Below are 1029 nucleotides of genomic sequence, written 5' to 3'. Positions count from 1 at the left end.
AGGTAATTAACAATGAATAATAAATTAGAATCACCATCATAACTGAAAACTACATTCAGAAATATAGTTTACAACATGTTTAATAGATTCATAAAATATTACATCTTGAAAACAAACTGCGATTGTCTGATTACATCATAAAACAAAAGATCAACTTCTAAGTCCAGGAGTTTGGAACTGATCTTCTAATGCTAATATCCATGACTCATGTTCCTCCAGCTGCTAAAAAAATAATAATTTGGATGAGATAAAATATCTTAGTGAGCTCTATAAATAAGAGGAAAACAATCTCAAATAGTTTCTTTCATGAAGGTGTATAAAACATACAAAAGTAGTTATACATCTCAAGAAGAAAAAAAATAATCGTCATTATTATTATTATTATTATTATTAAACATGTCTATTTATATATATATATATATATATATATATATATATTTATATATATATATATATATATATTATTCTGAACAAAAAATGCATGACCTCAAATCTTTTCCTTTGGAATAAGGTAAAGTCGCCCAATATCTTAGTGTGGGTCACCAAGATATTGAGTCCTGATTGGTAAAGGAGGTCTGGCCAAACCCCAATCAGCGTCCTGATTGTTCTCCTTTACCTGTTATCCCATGCCTGGAATAACCTAAATGTCCCACCGTGATTAAGGCCATGCATGATGTGATTAATGATATTGTACAAAACTTAAGAATGTTTTGTATGAAGTGCACTTGTTATGTCATATATAAAATGCATTATCCATTCATATCAATTTATAAATAACTTTAGATGATATACGAAACTCATAATACTTTAATCCTAAGCCCTTAATTCAAAATAAAAATTTTAGACAAGAATATAAAAGCAACATTGGAGTCATGAGTTTAGTAACACATCAAAGTCATGAAAAATAGTAAACATATAAAAGTCATGAAATTAATAACAACATAAAAGTCATGAAAAAAAATCATTTGAATGCAGTTTTAAAAAAAAAACCTATATGCAAAATTTCATTTCATCGCACTCTAATTCTCC

This window comes from Cicer arietinum, chromosome 3 (genome assembly GCF_000331145.2).
Source record: "Cicer arietinum cultivar CDC Frontier isolate Library 1 chromosome 3, Cicar.CDCFrontier_v2.0, whole genome shotgun sequence".
Taxonomy (NCBI): Eukaryota; Viridiplantae; Streptophyta; class Magnoliopsida; order Fabales; family Fabaceae; genus Cicer; species Cicer arietinum.
This window is presented reverse-complemented; position numbering follows the sequence as displayed.